We start from the raw sequence: 18,713 nt of genomic DNA, 5'->3' as shown, positions 1-18,713 counted from the left end.
TCAGGATCAGTCAGTCTGGTACAGAGCTCCCATCTGTGGGAGGAAAGGACTTCAGTGCTGCTTGGGATTTACCCACACTTGTCTTCAGTATGGACTGAATAACAGTTGAATAAGGCTACGTCCTCACTACGGGGGGAGGGGGGTCGATTTAAGATACGCAAATTCAGCTTCGCGTAGCTGAATTCGACGTATCGGAGCCGACTTACCCCGCTGTGAGGACGGCGGCAAATCGACCTCCGCGGCTCCCCCGTCGACGGCGCTTACTCCTACCTCCGCTGGTGGAGTACAAGCGTCGATTCGGGGATCGAATGTCACGTCCCAACGAGACGTGATCATTCGATCCCCGAGAGATCGATTTCTACCCGCCGATTCAGGAGGGTAGTGTAGACGTAGCCTAAGACTTATACAGGTGGGCTGTATAAGAACTTCGGGATCCCAGATTTTGCTATAAAGGACTGTCATCTTTCAGACGTATTGAAATGTTAATTTTGTTCTAAAAAGTTACTTACATCTTACCCAGAGCCAATTTTAAAAAATGCAAGTAACATATAGTAGCTGTACATAGCCACTTACTTTTTGTATAGCTTTAATTTGTTTAATCACTTTCAAAAGGCACCAGTATGAGAAGAATCAGGAACCTGGCAAATTTCAGCCTTTAATATCTTTAGTTCAAAAAGTTTCTGAAGCCACAGATAATTTTTCAAATCTTTCAAATCTAAAAATAGATCTAAAACCAGATTTTAGTCTCCATCTCTCAGTTTGCAAGGCAAAACCTTTTCTTCCATGGTAGAACATGTCTAACAAGTTTGAGTCCAGAGAGAATTGAAGCAGGCAAGTCATAAACCCCTTAACAATGAGTTAATAATGAAACACCTACTCAGACACTTTGCGCTATAGTATCCATGGGTGAGATCAATCAGCACAACATTCCTTATTCAAAATCCTTCTCTGTCTTTTGTAAACATTACTCTGTATAAAAGAAGTAGAGTTGATCACAAAGAATGCATACGCTCAGAGGCCAAATCCTGATCCCTGTGCAAAGAACTATTAAAGGGCTTTTGCACGGGGGATTAATATGGGGTTCAGGGCAGGACAGAACCTTCCCTTAGGCCACAAAATACCATCAGAGCTTTTTTGCAGCTGCTACTACACCCTCAGGACTGCAGTAAAACCTCTAATCTATGGGCATCCTCTCTGCCTGATTTTTTTAAAGCTGGATCTATACCATTCAGATGGACAGACAACCTCTGAGAAGTTTGTATGTGGCTGGGACCACACTGCACAGCTAAACTGCACAGCTCTGTTGCTATGAGACCTCCTAAGAAGACTCTTTTGCAAAGTCTTTCCTGGTCTTACATTTTCTAAGTATCTCCTTCTGGATGCATTTGTTGTCACCAAAACGTGAATTTGCCTATGTACTCAATTTTGCTAGCTCTCATGATTTTATCATAACTGTCATGATATTTGATGTGTTTCTTAAAGCTCCAGCTTCTGGAGTCAAGAGATTACATGAAAACTTCAGCTTTCATTTTTAAAAAGTAAGTTTCTAGTCCTCATGGTTTCAGAGAACAGCTTTAAAATGTAACAACCTGAGTGCATTCTAAAGGCTCAAAAGCCAGAAGGCAAATAAAAAGAACCCAACCTTTATTTATTTATTAAATCTCAACATTTTTAAGCCAGTCACATGAATTGTTAAGACCTGACTGATGATTTTGGAATGCTCAAGGTTGGCAATACTAGGTACTTATGTATGCACATGCCTGTTTGTATATGGAAACTAGGGTTTTGGTGCATAAACTTGCATGCGCAAGTTTGAATGTACAGCCCAAACTGAGAAAGTGTACTCATTATTTGCTCAGACTCAGATTATGCTTGGATTTGATAGCCTTGAATCCTGAACACTAAGGAGCCTGAGAAGTTAGCCTCTGTGGCTGTTGCTTTGTGGGAGCTTTGTGGGCCTTTGGGGCTCTCCAATCATTGAGTTTCATCAGCATGTGGTAGTAGAATTCCCACTCCTGCAGATGCACAATTCACTTTAGGCAGCCTATCTAAAAACAGGGGCCTGTAAGTCTGTTCTGATAGTAAACAGTAATATAGCCACATTTGGACAAACTTCACCCTGCCCACAAATGTTAGTCTAGGGTTACTATATTTCAGTTTATCAAAAAGAGGACACTCTGTGGAAGAGGGGAGGGAGCTAAATGGAAAGAGGGGAAGATGGGGAGGGTTCAGATGGGAGTGTTGGAGGGGATACCTGTGGTAGGGGTACTTACTGGAGGTGGAGGGCAGTGGCAGGACAGCATGCACAAGCCTAGGATGCAGCAACAGTTGTCAATCAGCACCTCCCTGTGGGACACCCTTCCCAAGGCTGGGAGCCTGGGCCTGGGTGGGCAGGATCTGGCAGCTGTGGCTTGTAGGGGAATGGACCAATCAGGAAGTGGACCAATTGGGGCTCTTTCTGAGCTACAGCTTGTCTGCTGTGCAAACAGACATTTCCTCTTATTTGAAAAATCTGACCGGACAAAAAAAGGAAGTTCAAAGAAAGAGGCCGTGTCAGGGGAAACTACTGTTTCAGGTGGTCGGTTTCAGTCTCCAGTAAACAGCACTGTTCCAGCTCACGTTCAGTTCAAGTTAAGAAGCTTATCTTTAAAACTGTGAGTGCTGAAAATATAGGTCAGAATTTCCAAACCTGGGTGCCTAAAGTTTGGTATCTAAACCGTAGTTAGGCTCCTAACTAAAAGTGGCCTGATTTTTTAGGCATTCTATTAGATTTCCAGTTCTGTTTGTTGCATATGTATGGACTTAGGTGCCCAACTTTAGGTTTTTTTACCTTAAATTCTGTTGCATAATTCCTCAGGACTGGGTAAATTCTGTGGCAAACTCAGTGTCATAGAATTGCCAGAAAAAGAAGTCTTTGCTTATGGAGAGGGTTCAGAGAAGAGCCATGAGAATGATAAAGGGCTTACAACACACATGCCTTATAGAGATTGACTCAAGGCGATCAATCTATTGAGCTTAACAAAAAAAAGTTTTTAAGGGGTTATTTGATTACAGTCTATAAGTACCTACATGGGGAGCAAATATTTGACAATGGTCTTTTCAGTCTAACAGAGAAATGTATGACACAATCCAATAGCTACAAGTTGAAGGTAGGCAAATTCAAACTGGAAATAATGCATAAAATTTTAACAATGAAGGTAATTAACCATTGGAACGCTTTACCAGGAGCATTGGTAGATTTTCCATCACTGGCAATTTTAAAATCAAAATTGAATGCTTTTCTAAAAGATTTACTCTAGGAATTATTTTGGGGATGTTTTAGGGTGGTCCCTTCTGGCCTTGAATCTATGAATATTTTGGGAATCAGTGTGCTTCTATTTCTCACTCTTCCATGGGGCAGCAGATAGCTGTGCCACCTCAGCTGGAACTCAGTGAAGGAATTGTGACACAGAGAGCTGACCTTACTTCCCCCTTATTCCCAAGGAAAAGTTATCAACTACCACTCCTGACCAGTAGCAGATTACAACCCCATTCCACCCCTGACCCGTTTGCCAGGTAAACTGGGTTTACCTACATATTAGGAGTGCAGAGCTAAGGCTCCACCCACTCCCCACCCCTCTCTGCCCACTTCACACACCTCTGTTAGGGAGTGGGAGCACTGGGGACATAGCCTCAGCTTCTCCTCCCTATGCCTGATGTGGGAAAGCTGCACTGGTAGGTTGGGGGGAGGGACTTTGCTCCCATTTATACCCCTACAAGGTGAAGATCTGTCTCTTGTAATTAAGTCATATTAAATTGTGGTTAGATTGCAATTTTTAAATACCATTTTTAATAGGATGGTTTCCCCAGTGAAAGAAAACTAATGAATTCCTTCCTTCTTCCCAGGACTAAGTGAGAGATGGTAGGGTGCTGACACATGGGAAACTTAGGTTCAGGAGCAGCCAAGGGCTGATGAAACTAGGAAGCATGGATGCATCTGGGCTCCAAGGAGAGGGTGCATATCACATCATACAGTATTTGTATTTATTCCTGCTGGCTAGCTACCATAGCAGTATTGGCATAATATTGTGATCAGACCTGATATTTCTATCGCCCTGCAGGAAATACATCACTGTGATAGTATCCATATATTAATAATAAATGACCTGATAGATCAGTGCTGTAAGTAACAAAGAAAAACCTATGCTACTGTGCTTTGGAGGGTCCCACCCTAATAAAGGTTATAGCATAAGAGATAAAAATAGTGTGGATTATTGGATTAGCTGATTTAAAAAGTGACTAAGCAGAGGCTAGCTTCATTTTTCTAGTAGGCTGTTTGCTTAGGAGGCTGTCCAAATGCTTCTTGCATGATAGCTCATTCCATACATTTGTGTCCCTGTGAACAATGTGGTCACTGATAGCTCCAACGTTTCGTCAGTCAATTCACAGGCTCATTAATTATAAAGTCTCTTACATTTTTATGTGTTTGGGCAGGCTGATGATTCAGCAACAGAAATTAAAACATTACACATTTCAGTGCATCACAGGGATGCGGTTTTCCCTGGTATGCAATTACATGTAAATATTATTGACTATGGAGAAAACACCATTTTAAATCTCTAGATGGACTGTGTCAATGAGAAACAAGCAAAGAACATTGTGTAGAATAAATGAAAAAATAACTATATTTATGGTCAAATATGTGTGGCCCTTATGTTCCTATAAATAAAAGCTATGGTTCAAAAAAGCCTGTTCATTCAAATGGAAACTGCCTCTTTTGTTACAGTAGAATTGGTCGAGCACAAAAAAGCAAGCTCATAACAACAAATTACAGCTTATTTAACTTTGATGCAATCAACAGTTTTTAGCATACATTTGGTGAAAAACTAAGTACATAATGCAGATATTGTTTATAAATTGGACCCTGGTATGGTTGCACGTGGCCCTTCAGTCTTGTATGCTTGTAGTAGATTAAAGTAACAAAGATACAAAGCATGACCCATGTATGACCCCAGCTCATGTTTGTCTCCAGTTTCATAAAGTTCTATAATTTTCTGCCCTCTAATGATTTGCAATTAAGACTGCAGTGATCTGTTTGCCAAAATTTCCTGCTCTGATGAGGCCTATCCCATCCCCTCTTGGTCCCTGTAACTGCTGCATACAAACGCAATGGAGCAGGTGGGTAATGTTCAGAATCAACACATCATCTCATTAACTAGATCTTTTTAAAAGATGCTTCAAAGTTACAGATGATAGAGAATCTGCGTGAGGATGTGCCTGTGTAAAGTATGGTACTATTGTTTTGATGAAAATTTCATAGGCAAGGCTCAAAACAGTGTATGTGGTACCTGTTAGACATAGGCAATATTAAGCCACATGCTTTTTCTAAGCTTACCATCTCTGAGACATGCACCGAAGTAAAAGGAACAAGCATGCTGGGGTCATCTCACACTAGAGTATGGGCTGTGGTTAAGTATAATTTAATATGGAGATATACCTATCTCATAGAACTGGAAGGGACCTTGAAAAGTCATTGAGTCCAGTCCCTTGCCTTCACAGCAGGACCAAGTACTGTCCCTGACAGATTTTTGCCCCAAATGGCCCCCTCAAGGTTTGAACTCACAACCCTGGGTTTAGCAGCCCAATGCTCAAACCCAGGGCCGGCTTTATGACCCGCGGGGCCTGATTCCAATACCCGGCGGCAGTCTGGGGCTTCAGCAGCACTTCGCGGCGGGGGTCCGCTCCGGGTCTTCCGCGGCACCTAAGGACCCCCCGCTGCCGAAATGCCACTAAAGACCCCCGGAGCGGACCCCCCGCCGCCGAAGACCCCCGGCGCGGGGCCCTCTTAGGCACGGGGCCCGATTCCGGGGAATCAGGTGAATCGGCTTAAAGCCAGCCCTGCTCAAACCACTGAGCTATCCCTCCCCCCATAAACCAGCCTCCTATATAACCATTGATTTATTTCTCACTTGTAATTATACTCAAGCCATGCTACACTAGGCAAGATGTGTGCTTGAGGAATACTTGTTTCTAAAATGTGCAGATGCTTAACGTGAAGTTATTGTCAACCACAAACCAAAATAGATTTCTGCACTGATGAATATCAGAGCCCTGCAAACTTAGGACCTGGTCTGTCACCCTTACTCATGCTCATGTCAGTATCTTACTCCATGAGTAATCCCACTGGGTTGGGTCCAGTTATGAACCTCTTTTGGTGTGTGCATTTACTCATGTAAGTAATCCCATTAGTTTCAGTGAGACTACTTGTATAAATGTTCACACCATGAAGAAGAGTCACCCAATTGATCCCTTCTGTAATTCAGTGACAAGTGTAACATCTCATAGAACAGATCATGGCCCAGCCTATGAAGCCTCCTAGGGATGTAAGGAGGGGTAAGACTTTTCCCCCAGTGGCCCTCTCAGCCTGCCCTTATCCCCAAGGTAGGTGGTGTAAGCAGGGGCTGCATGCCTGGTGTATCCCCAGTGCAGGTGGGTGGGGAGTAGGCAGAGGCTGGGAGAAGCACAGACAGGGCATAGTATGTTTGAATATTCTACACTGGAGAGTTTTGTGAACCTCAAAGGAGCACATGTATATTTTCCCTTTTTATTCTTTTCCCTTTTAATTGGATCCAGTTTGAGGTAGATGAACAACTGCTTAGATTGATATAGAAGCGAGGGGAGCATGGAATAGCCCCTATTGACAAAAATTGCAATCTTATTTATTACTATTTCTGAGCATTCTTAAAGATTTGCTGCAGCTCATTTGCATATTTAGGGCTTGTGTGGGGTGATGTGCAGCTGAGCACTGCCCCAGGAACAGTGCAGGGAAGGACTTATACCTCTAAAAATCAAAATTCCCTCCATGTTTCTTCCTTGCTACAGTGGGATGATAATTTGCTGCTGGCCTATACCAGCATCAAATGACAATACTTCACCACAAGCTCATCTATTCTGGCCAAAGTGTTGGAGGGGCAGAGCCAAGGCTATACCCACTAATCAGATCTTCCTCTCCACGGCAGCCTATCTGACCAGTGAGTCAGGGCCCAAGATCCAGGTAAGCCTGCACTGGGACACACTGTGGGCATCTTACTCCCCTCCATGTCCCATTTCAGGTACTCAGGCCAGGGGATAATTGTGCCTAGAGAGGATATTTTAAAGACTTTTCAGACTATGTTCATATGACTCAATATTTTTTGTCATACATTGTATATTTGTCCTATTTATTGCAATACAGTTTGAGAAACTCAGTTTTCTAGATTCTCTGTACATTTTTATATTTTCTTGCACATCAAAGTATCTCCCCCCCCCAATTTAAATTCTTAATTTCTTCCTAGACTCATGGGTTTAAAGCAGGGGTTCTCAAACTGGGGGTCGGGACCCCTCAGGGGGTCGCGAGGTTATTGCATGGGGGGTTGCGAGCTGTCAGCCTCCACCCCAAACCCCGCTTTGCCTCCAGCATTTATAATGGTGTTAAATATAAAATAAGTGTTTTAATGTATAGGGGGGGTCACACTCAGAGGCTTGGTATGTGAAAGGGGTCACCAATACAAAAGTCTGAGAACCCCTGGTTTAAAGTGCAGTGTCGGCACCGTGCGCATATTCAGTCATATCTGCTCATTTTAGAGTCAAAAATAAGTGTTTGCTGCTCTTGCTCCAGTTAGGCCTTCAGATCCAATACAACTAACAGGGCGTGAGCTGGTTCCTGTTCCTCCTCCTTGTGCATCAACAACAGAATTGTTTACTGAGTTGCATACAGATACACCTGTGAAAGCCTGTTCACACCAGTGGGGTTATCCAAGTGTCAATAGTGACCTAGTTTGGTTTACAGACTTTCTATTATCATTGGTAATAATGCATGGCAAGGCAAGAAATCAGCTTGACTTAGATCTCAGGCTGACTCTGCAGGGCTGGCAATTGGAAGGGAAAATACTTGTAAGATGAGTACATTTGATCAGGAGTCGTTGAGAGACAATAATTGTTGAAGTAGTTTATGGGGAGAAAAGAAGTAAATATAAAGGGACTGATCACTCCCTCCCAGGGGAAAATGAGGAAGAGGAAACCTCCCTGAGGGTCTTCTGGGAGATTCGTCCCCTGTTGCTCTGCCAGGGAGGCAAGGTTTGTCTCCCCCTCAGAACAGACAATGACTTGTGCCTACAAACTGCATCTATCCCCATTGATCCTCATGGATCCTAGAGGAGCACTGGTAGCTATAGACATCCATGCAGAGGTCATGTGCTCCTGGACTGGCTCCTTGAACTTTTCAGAATCCTCTTCCCGTCACCGCTGCTCCATGGCTGTATGGCTCAAATGGAACCACACTCTCAAGGTAGGGCTTCTGCAGCTGGTGGTTGCCCCACAATTCCTCATGAAAGGTGGGCCCCCACTGTGGAGGTGGTCCAGTGTAAAGCTATTACAGCCTAGAGCTGTGTTTGTATCTCTGCCATAATTTCCACAGGGCCGATGGGGGTTGACAGTATACATCCGCCCGACCCAACTCCTGACCTGCCAGTTCCCCACTCCTTCCATTTGGTCCCCAGACCTGCAGAATGTCCTCTGCTGCCCCAGAGCCAGCTTGAGCCCCTCTTTCAGGTGAAAGAAGTGCGTAGTCCCTCTGCACACCAATCAAAGGACACAGTTGGACACAGTTTTAGATATTTCTTTCCATATTGTCACAGTTATACTCACAATAAATCAACTCCATCCCCTCCTCTGGACTCTTCCTCCACATTCCCGAAGGGCTTTCTTTAGGAGAAATTAGGCTGTAGCTGCTAAAGCAGAAAAACTCTATGGAATTCCTTGATCTGACATTCTGAGATCCTAATCCTATTTCAATAGCCACAAAAATATTGACAGCTCTAGAATGTTGACTGTTCTAGAATGTTTTATCAGCCGCCTCTTTCATCCATCATTACAGATTCCTCACTTCAGTACTACGCAGTGTGAGCTAGAATACTACCAATGAATTTGCGGACTCAGTGTCAGTCCTCTCAGGTGGGCTTTCTCTGACCAAAATGAGATATTTTAAAGAAATATGTGGGCCTTAAGAATAATGCAGTTAAAGAGAGAGAGAGAGAGAGAGAGAGAGCATTGAAACCTGGAAAAGATGGTTGGCGGCTGGGAAGAGACTCCCAAATTAGAAGTTTAGGATACTAGGATTTTTTTTTTTATTAAATATCTGAAGTCTCTTAGTTTAACAGAGAGTTAATCCAGGCCAAGGTTGGGTTGTCACAGATCAGCAGCCGTTTCTTCTACTGATTTAAAAACAAACAAACAAAATATCCTACACTATTTTATTTGATAGTTTAAAAGACAAAAAGTGCACAAACTATTGCCACAGTATTTCAACATCAGATAGATGTGGCAGTTGGAATTGCTCCAGTTATTTGCAAATTATTTTCTAATGTCTCAGGTAACCATGGATTTAGAAACTATTTTTAAAGTCTCTGGCCACTCCTGCATACATACAATCAAGACTGGTAAATGTTTTAAAGTATTGGTTGAATGAATCCTCCACCTGTATTTTTTCTTTTGAATTTTTTTTAAAGCAGTAAAAAGTGCTGTTTAGTGACTGATACCTCCTCACTTATTTCAAATAGGCACTCAAGAAGGCTAGAGTTGTGTTTGGAATATGTTATTTGTGAAGTGAGCCTTGGAATTCTGAGTAGAGTGATCTCTAGGAATTAAATATGAAACATGGGTTCCCAAACTCCTTAATCTGTCACTTTACCAGTCTTCAGAATATCCAGAACAGAGTGAAGAAGGAGAGCAACACACAGCAGAATGGATACCATGTAGCATGTTTTATTGGGGGAAAAGTACAATGATTTAAATAGGGAAATCTGTAGATTCCCCTTACTTGTAAATCTCTGCTATACTGTCAGTACTATAGTATCCTGCTATAACTAATCTTTAACAACATATTTTAACTATCAGTGAGAGACTGTTAGTCAAAACCTATGACTGTTAGTCAAAATCTGTTATTGGATATGGATGCAGGGCCAGATAAAGCAATGTCTATACTCATACAAGTGAGAGTAACAGATGATAATCTGGTTGCAGGGTTTGTTCAGCCCATCTGAGGTTCAGTTGCCCTGCCCCTCACCCCCAATTGAATGATTTGTCCTGAAATTACATACACTTTCTGTATATTAGGGAAGGTTGAGTAGGATGTGTGAAAGGTGGTACAGGACAGGAAGGCTGAGGCAAGGGAGAGAATAAGGACAGAGACAGAGATGGGATGATTTTCATGAAGACATGCAAGGACATGAAAAGGAACCAGAATGCAGCATGGAAAAGCAGCACCTGGGGGACTCCTTTCAAACTCCCCATTCAGGGGCAGCATTAAATGTCAAGAAAATGGCGTTCAGAGGAAGCCCTTAGTCAGGAGCATCAGGAAAAGCAGATGGGAAGTTGAGACCTGCTGCTGCTGCTGGCCTCTTGTATGCCTAAGGCAGTGTAGTATACTGGGCATAGAGGTCTAGCCCCTAACACAGGATGGGAAGTTGGAAACATAACCCAGATCTCCGAGCTTTGCCACAGACACGCAATGTGATAAGCCACTTTAACATATTATGCCTCAATTCTGAGACAAAATCTGTAAGATGGGGCTAATAGTACTTCAGCTCCTATTTCTATGATGCATTGCAAATGTACTTGTTCAGTATTATGATCTGTGCATTAACTCCTCCTCCTCAATTAGGCTCCAGTTTAGAGAAGTACCCACTGCCTGCGTTTTCTCAGGACACTCCTTTCACTGTATCAGCCCTCCCTAGCATTTACATTTGTGACTCTGCCGACACTGTCTGATTTTCTTCTCCTGTGACACAACCACTATTTTTCAAAGTGTCTCTTGCTTTGCTTTCTTTCCATGGAGCCTATTTCTCTTTTCCCATATTAAATTATCTCTGGCCTTTCGGTGTCTTCCTTCCTAGTCCTTCTGTCTACATACTAATTACAAAATTGCTGTCACTTTGCTGCTTGCTGCCTACTGTATTCTAGGGAGAAACTCTTTCCAATATCAAGCAGCTATTATGGTACTGGAGAAGGAGCCAGCTGACTCTGTTTCCTTGGCTATCTTTGTGCTTACCCTCTCCTCAACTGCCTTTCCTGAAATGTCACAGACACTCTCCAGCATGGTTACCATGGTGCATTCTGTTGGAATGTCTGCAAGAGTTCATACAACCTACCAGCAAATCAGCAACACATTTTAAAAGGTCATATAATGATGCCAGCCATTTACCTACGCTATTACAATTTAAAGGACATTATAGTAGGTGCTTATTGGAGCTCCTTTTATATTTTGGTCACCTGTCTAGTACCTCAGAACCTTCTCTTTCTACCATTGTGCCCCTCACATTGTGTGTGTATCTATAAACTACCTGGGAGCTTTTCAAATCAGCTGACCAGTTTATAAATATTAGCCCTGCTATAGAACAGTTAAATCCAACTGCTCCTTTTGTTCATTATCTTCTTAAAGGATGCTGGAAGATTTTATCCACTTCCTCACAACTGATCTGTTATTTCCAAAAAAAATCAACCCTCTTCTTGATAGACATTGTTTCCTGTTGTGCAAATGTATATCTGCAGATTAGGAGTGGCTGGCCTCCAGCTGTATGAAAATTATAAAAGAAAAATCTCAAATTTGTAGTTAGCCACAGCTAAACAGATGCCCGAACAGTGGAGTCCATTTAAAAAAGGAAACATAGATTTTAACGCACTTTGTGGAATCCTTTAACAAGATTATACAATTTTTCTACAATATTTTATTCACTTCATAAACATATTTTCTAACATAAACATGAATAAATGCTTTTGTTCCAAAAGCTTGTAAATTGCATTACCATTATTGTTTCAGGTTGTATTGGTCACGTTTTGCTTCACTGCAATGAGTATACTGGGTAACACATTGTGACAGATGCAACAAATGAAATAGCACAAAATATGGACAGCATCTCAGAACTACAGTTTGTTCTGCTCTGTTTCATTGAAAAATATTTTTTACATAACAGGACTGAATTCTGGTTGTACTGGTTTAACTCCAATGAAGTCCATAAGATTGGACAACTGTAACAGCAACTGTAACCTTAGATTTTGTAATTATTATTACTGGGGGAGAAAACAGCATGTTTTGTTTGGGTGTTAGTAGAAACATTTTTGGATAATTAATGCTGTACTCAGCGCAATTCCCAATTTCTCATAGTCTTCTGAACTGTCCAAATACATGTCTCATTCCTATACTGTGGGCAAAGTTCATTCCTGGTGTGGCTCCATTGACTTGCTGAGCATGAGTGAAGATATAAGAATTGATTTGTACAATTCTCTGCAGCCTAGCCAAAATACTGCTAATGCCCAAAGTTTCTTTCCTGCTCAAGCATTATAAAATTCCAGTGATTTTACAGGACTAAAATAAAGGCCTGCATAAATAGCAAATTAATGCTTTAGCAACATTTATTAGTGACTCTATTAATTACTGCATTACTCACAAATTCATTTTGCTTTGATACATTTCAATATAATTATTTTTTAAATTGTAATGTTTAACTTCTACTTTAACTGAAATTTTCCGATGGGATTTTAGCAGTGTTTCAAACTTTTGTGTAAGGCCCTGAACTAAAGCCCATTGGGGTCAATGAAAAGGTGTCCCTTGATTTCAGTGGGCTTTGGATCAGCCCCACTGTATAGATACAACCAACTTTTTTTATAAGCAGTACTAGTAATTTACTTAAATGGAGTAGGTTTCAAAAGAATTTAAATGTACAACTTTTAGAATTTTGGCCTAATTGGTAGTAGTCCTGAGAAATGCATTGTGACTATTTATTCTAGCTATAAGATGCATAACTGTGCTGTAAAAGTTATCAGGACAGAAGTTGGAGATTTTAGCAGATGCATATAGGGTCACTCCAGTGTTCCTGCACAGCAACTACCAGCCCCACTGCACTTTCCTCCCCATTATTTGTCATGACAGCAAAAAATGGCAAGTATGTTAACATGACTCAGCTAAACTGATTATCAGTGAAAATTAATGTTGACATTTAATTGTCATGAGACTTCAGACTGAATATGTTATTGACTTGAATGGGGCAGTTAATGCTTCTCAAAGCTATTATTTCAGGCTACCACAGCACTGCTGGGAGAATGGTCTAATCCATCAAACATGAGACTGTTTGATGACCTAAGATGATGTCTTAGTGGTCTAAGACTTGGGTCTAAATATCCAGACTTCCTATAACCCCATGGTCAGATCCCAATGGGGTTGTTTTCAGCCCTTCATACCTCCAAAGGGTTCCATACAAGTTACTCTATGGAAATGGTTTTGGAGGTCTTGAAAACTGAGCTTGTGTACTTTGTGTGGGCGTTAAAGATCTTCTCGCTACATGGGTATTCATTGGTAACACAACAGCAATCAAGGCAGTTTAAGATGATATCAAATTTATTTTGTGTTTGCACTCTTCCTGTTGCACTGTTGAACTTTGCACTTTGCACTTACTCAAGAGATAACGTAAGTTCATTACCTCAATCTGAGGTAAATGATGTCCACAAGGTACAGCTGAAGGGTGTCAGAATTTTCTTTCACAAGCTGCTGGGAACTTCCACTGAACTGGATTTTCAGTAATTGGAGTCTGCTGACATTTCTTTTAATGCAGCCTTAGGATCCTATATTCTGAATCTGCATTACTTTTAGCTTCCTTAGGGTTTGTGTGTCAGTATAGACTTACTTCAGTTTGTCATGCCTTAACTACTGGCTTCATTCAGCAGTGCAGCCAAGCTTTGTAGCCCATACTGCTAGCCAACCAGCATTAGCAAACCATCTGCATTCCTGCTGGCATCCACTGTTATTTATGTATATAAGAGAGCATGGGAGAGCAATTTGCCAATTTGCCATTTTACTACACCTTCCACTGGCATCTTTAAACAATACATACCGGCACTATAGTCTATATCACCTGTACTCGTAAACCAGAAAATATTTGTCCTTGGTGAATCACTTTCCCGCCCTCTACTCTTGTGCTACATGCTAATTGTCTACCTGGCTGATGCCTGCCTTCCCAGAGTTGGCTGCACTGTAGAGGGTGTTGAATATGTGTCCATGTATGGATAATGTTAGGTTTCTTTTGTTTGATTTAGTGATTTTGCGTAATATAGCCAGATAATATTAGAGTGAAAATGTCTAAAGATAGCATAGTTATAAACAAATCAACCAAGCATGAGCAGAGCTGTAAAAACTAATAACTACTTTAAAAATGTCGAGCTAACATCAGCATGTCCTCCCCACCCTTTTGTGTACAATGCTTAAAAAACAAACCATTTTATTTTCATTGAACAGCTCATTATCCCTAATTTTCACATTCAGACAGGATTTGGCTATCCTACAGTGAGTATAATATCCTGGCAGTGTATTTCAATTGATATTCTTATATACTGAAATATAACAAACATACTAGGACTTGATCCTGTAAAGTACTGACCCCTCTGTTATACAGATTGAGAGTTGAGGGCATTTAGCTATTTACAGAATAGAGCTCTTACCTAGTTCTGTACTTTTTTCAAACAAAGGATACAGTGGGGATGGAAAAATCCTCATAATTGATCTTCTATAACCTGTTCTGAAGCTGGTGCTGTGATCATTAGAAGCATGGGCTGTTGCATGTAAGTTGGTAACCTAAATGTTAGTACATATGTGGGGGTACCTACATTTCCCAAGGAAGTTACAGGGGATTTTTAGTCGCACACAAACTCTGAATTGTGTCTAAGACCCCATATACCTCTTTGAAAATTTATAAGTACTGCTCTTCTTCTTTCCTCACCATGCAATGTGGTGTAATTTTAAACAGGAGAAGAATGTAACACAGGTGTCTTATATGTGGTATGTAAAGTCTGTTTACGGATATCCAAATATATATCCTGGTTGGCGTCCCCCTCTGCCTACAGTGGTGTTGCTGGTCAGGGAGTCCTTATGGCTCCTGGAGTTCGCTTCTCCTCCAGGAGTTCCTATTGTTACTTCATCCAGGTCCACTTGGCTTTCAGAAGCAGTTGCATGGGACCTGGTGTGTAGTGTTCCTTGATCAGGTGTGGGCCATCAGAGGGGTGGTGAGGTGGTCTGGGGGGCCGCTACCTGAACCTTCCACACCTCACAACCACCGGACTACTGTAGCTAAGGAAGCCCAGCATTGTTATCCAATATATCTGTAACTAACTTTCATTGTTTTAATAATGTTAAATTTAGTAGTAATTCCTAAATTGACATAGGCTTTACTTTTTTGTATAGGGACATATGAAAATCAGATTCTGAAAATCCTTTTTCCTACTATTGTTACAACATCTAAGAATACTATTACTGAATGTGATTAGTGGAGGAAAAGTCTGATTTTTCAGTTCGTTTTTGCTGATCATTTGGCAACATTTTGTGTACAATCATTTTTTTCTGTTTCCCCTGAGTAGTTAGCCAGTTTCCTTTTTGTGTTCATGTGGGTCAGTTGCATAGTAATACAGAGGAGAAAAAAATATTAAATAGGAAATGTAATAAAACCTCAAAGATTGGCAGGCTTACTCAGGAGGAGGTGAAATACCTGAAACTTGTTCATCTAATTTTTAAAAACTGACTGGATTTCAAGTGTCCTTTTAAATCTTTATTGCATATCAATACTGTAATTTAAAAATGAAAAACTTCAATTTAAGTACAGTTGATACAGTTCCCTAGAGCCTATTTATAAATCCTCTTCAAAGTTTTCATTAAGCAACTTCAATAAAGGCTGTTTTTGCATTAAGCAACTCATGTAACAGGCAGTTTTCAGAGTCATTCATTAAATATTAATACTGTCATCCCACGGGACATATTGTTTATACCATCACAGATGCAGATTACATCTCAGATCAATGGAGCAATTTTTTTTTTTCAAAGAAGCCTTTAAAAAAAAAAAAAAAAAAAACCTCTCATAAAAATAAAGCAATTTTTTTTTTTAAAAAAAAAAATAAAAAAAAAAAAAAAAAAAACCCTCTCTGAAACAGCAGTTGATTAGTTGTCCACAGTGGTTAAATCATGAAGCAAATTAGGAAATATATGTCAGTATCCATTATTCTAATAGGGGCTTTGCAAGATTTTTAAACAATGTAAGTAGATGCCAGATTTACAAAGCAATGACCCCCTTTGTAACAATACCTCCAGCAGAGACGAGAGAACAAAAATTTCTGTTGACTTGTGCATGGCTGTCAAGTCGATACTTCATAAGAATCCAAAATACAAATCACATTTCTTGAGTGGAAGTTTTTCTTTTCTTTGGCTCCCTCATAAGATGCCCTTCATGTGCTCATTAGACCATCACAGTTGAAAATTTGTAAATTAATTGTCAAGGTCAGCTACTACAAGCATTTCTGTCTTACTGGGTACAAAGGACATGACTTGTTATTGCTTGTGTCAATTTGTTTACAGCATTTTTGTAAAATAAATATTTTGTTTTTCAAGATCCATTAAAATATAGTAAGTTTAAATCAATTAACATGTTGAATGAATTTCCTTCGTATCCTAGTATGTGAGACATAACTCATTATACTGGAAACCCATCAACCTAAATGATCATCTAACTGGAACATCTGAAGTTCTATAACTGCCAATTTTTTAACAATCATCATCATCATTATTAGCTAGGGAATCATAATGGTTTGAGTGGTTGCAATATTTATTGTACATCGCTAAGCAGTTTGTCATAATACAAAATTAAATTGCATACCTATTTAAAGCCAAGACCAGGGATTATATCTTGCTTGCTCTTTATTTCTTAAGGTGGTGGTGGGGAGGGGGGGAGTATATTTTTTTAAATGGCCAAATATTTCTTGAAATTGCTTGTAATTGGATTGTCTTCAACTATAAAATAAAAGAATATTGACAATAGTTTGAGTGAACAAAAAGAAAATCAATTCTGGTGTGAGAGTGAATTGATATCCTCATGCTGTTGTCCCTGGGTATTGCACTGCTTGCTACATTCACAGGGACTGGAGTGGGACAATACCTGATGATAACAACGTCTAGCAGAAGGGATCTAGTGAGAAGAAATCCTCTTCAGTCTCCCTCCACTGACAGTCCCATTGTTGGGGGGCAAGGGAAGCAGAATAGTCTGTGTGACTTGTCCCCATGCCCTGTGAGTGCCATTAGAGAGGCAGGAGGACCAGACTGTGGAAGCTCTGTGACTCCACAGTTGCACTGACTGCAGGTGCTCCCTGCACATGCAGCTGCAATGAAGCTGAGCTACCAGCAATTCCCTCTGGTCATGGCTACTCCAGGCCATACTATATTATCTTTTCCTTATAAACTCCACAGGGTGCAGCAGGAGAATGATGTGCTTTGCCTCTGGTCCCACTCCTGGTCCACTCACTTCTTACCTGGCCAACCTAGTCCCCATTCTGTCCCTCTGTTTGGACTCCTAGAGCGGTAGTCAGACCTCTGCAGAGTGCAGGGATCTTGCAGGATTCTCTCTCAGCATAAACCTTCAGGACAAAGAGGTGTAACTTAGTTAGAACAGATTGAATCTCCATGCTGCGCAACTAAAGCTAGATCAACAGCAGGTTTTATTGGTGTGCTGACAGTGATGAAAAAAATTGGAGTCAAATTGAAAACAATTTTAAAAGAAATTATTGGGGGGGGGGAGAATCAAAGTATTGCAAAGTTTTATCTTGGTTTAAATGAAATATTTTGTTCAACCCAAAACAAAATGTTTGATTTTTATTTTGAGCATTTGCTTACATTTTTATTTTTTAAAATAAAATTAAAGGAAATTTCAAAATGAAAAGTCATTTTGAATCAAAAAATCAGTGTTTCATTTTGAAAATAGTGAAACAAAAAATTAGGTTTTTTTTCTGATTTTTATTTTTTTTTCCAACCAAAAATATTCAGTGGAATTGACACAAATTAGTAAAATGTTTTAGTGCTGCATTTTTTACTGGAAAAATGTTCTGGTTGAAAAATTTTGCCCAATTCTATGTGTAATATCCAGAGAGGGAGGGGTCCTGGGACAACCACCAGTTGTGCAGTTCCCTATGGAACCATGCTGTGAAGGGATGGTAGTAAAGCTGGGAGCTGACCTCTAGCAGATCCCCTGAGATCTGCAGGTTTAGTAGGCTGGTCCCATGCCATTTCATGATTTCAAGAAGAATTCCAGGGAACTTCGGAATCAAATCTCCCAGACTTAACTTTCCCCTGCAGGAGGATACCTTGCACAGGAGAACGTGACGCCCTGCGTTTTATTCCAAGACAAGGTTGATGCAAAAGAACTGATGTTGAAGAAGTCATGTTTGTGCCTGTACTCTATAGAAATTATTCAAAACAGGTCACCATTATATGTGCAAATAAGTATTGCTACATTGTCAGAAACATTGATTTAATCTGCTCTTTGTTTCTCCTTGCTTTCCTGCCCTTGACTTCCCACCTTTTTTTAATCTAATGTGCCATTACATGCCATGAAACTCATGTGGATGAATCATGATCTTGTGTAATTCACTTTAAAAGGCTTTTGATCACCTCTTTCGCACTAAAATTCCCATGTAAGTGTTGTGCAAATCATTCATGAATAGACCCCTAATGCCCTTGCATCTTCACAATTATACTGGAAGAAGTATATACTACTTGTGCCTGTGTGTAAAAAGAGAATTTTACTCTAGTTAATTACTCTGTTCTTTCATACATAAATACTAAAAGAAAAAGGAACACAAATAAACAAGAAACAATCACTGTGTCCTCTCCATCT

The 18,713-nt window shown here is 40.5% G+C and overlaps 1 protein-coding gene across 3 annotated transcripts in view; it reads left to right on the top strand.

The window, feature by feature from the left end:
• Positions 1-18,713, top strand: part of PTPRZ1 (protein tyrosine phosphatase receptor type Z1) — a 193,431-nt gene that overhangs the window by 51,312 nt on the left and 123,406 nt on the right. The window lies entirely within an intron of this gene.

The sequence above is a fragment of the Terrapene carolina genome, unplaced genomic scaffold, assembly GCF_002925995.2.
Source record: "Terrapene carolina triunguis isolate 2854851 unplaced genomic scaffold, T_m_triunguis-2.0 Scaffold68, whole genome shotgun sequence".
NCBI lineage: Eukaryota > Metazoa > Chordata > Testudines > Emydidae > Terrapene > Terrapene triunguis.
Note: the sequence above shows the minus strand (reverse complement) of the source record. Positions and strands in the feature narration are given on the sequence as shown.